This window comes from Arabidopsis lyrata (assembly GCF_000004255.2).
Source record: "Arabidopsis lyrata subsp. lyrata unplaced genomic scaffold ARALYscaffold_3, whole genome shotgun sequence".
Classification (NCBI taxonomy): domain Eukaryota; kingdom Viridiplantae; phylum Streptophyta; class Magnoliopsida; order Brassicales; family Brassicaceae; genus Arabidopsis; species Arabidopsis lyrata.
In genome coordinates this window covers 18,357,226-18,358,573 of record NW_003302553.1, presented here as the reverse complement: position 1 = coordinate 18,358,573, position 1,348 = coordinate 18,357,226, and positions in this window count along the sequence as shown.

The window sequence follows — 1,348 nt, the reverse complement described above, 5'->3', positions numbered from 1 at the left end:
ACATGATCGAAAATCTTGGTTGAATCTTGGGATAATTTTGGTTGAATTTTAAGTGATTCATATAAAGTTTTGAATTTTGGTTGAATTTTGATAGACTGGAACATGTCACATATGAAAATGGTGAGATGAGGCTATGATGGAAGAATTAACCAAGTTGAGGCTCAAGATGCATGATACTCATATATTACATACAATAAGTTATCAACTGTCACGTCATCGATACACGGAAGGGCTATATTGCGGGTGGCTTTTGAGATTGTGGTTTGACCTACAATTATTTGATATGGACGTTTGTCTTACACAAAAAAATCACATGGAGGGGTTTTTTTGCGCAAAACCCTTATATTTTCAAACGGAGTTATCGAGTGCTACGTCATCGCTACACGGGAGGGCTGTATTGCGAGTGACTTTTGAGATTGTGGGATTGACTTGCATAATTTGGACTTGGAGGGTAAACTTACAAAAGAAATTGATTTAGAGGGTTGTTTTGCAGAAAACCTTTATTTTATCTCAAAAACAGTTTTTTGAGTTGCATTATTGGATATCAGTTTCCTACTCTTTTAACCCTCTTAATTATTAATGTAACTAGGACTCAGGACTCCCGCGATGTCACGGGAGAATAGATTTCAAAATTCTTTAAAGAGGAAAATATCAAACGAAAAAGTTATAATGAATTGAGACAACTTTGCAAAATCAAGATATATTTTATGAAAAAATGTGATAAAGGAACATATCCTTAAAAGCCTTTAAAATTATTATTAAAAAATATTATTATAAAAAAATGTGATCATAAGTAAAAATTATTAAAAGAATAGCTATAATGAGTAAATGCAATTCAATTTCTTAAACAATCATTAATATAATTATAAAAATATATTCAATAAAAATTATGATAAAAAGATGCAACATTTTAAATTGTGTTATGTTAAAGAGAGATAATCCTCGAAAAAAAATTAACAAGTAACAAAACTTGATTGTTAATTTGGAAAAAAAAAAACAGATAATGATATAGATAAGATAACAAAGTATATACATGAATGGTAGATAGCGAAGAATGCAACTTTATAAAAAAAAAGTATTAAACAAAAAGTAATAGTAAATATACACAACTTTTGTAAGAAAAAAAATATATATTGGGTAAAAAAGACATGGAAATTTAAATAGACAAAGCTATTTGTAAAAAACACCAATATTGGAACATAAAGTATGTGATGAAAAAACACAAATAATTCATGGTAAAAAGATACAACTCTAAATGAATAGATATAAATTTAATTAATGCTCACAAAAATCTTTATAAAGGACAAATATTTTAACGGTTCATCAAATATATCAAAAGTTGTAATAG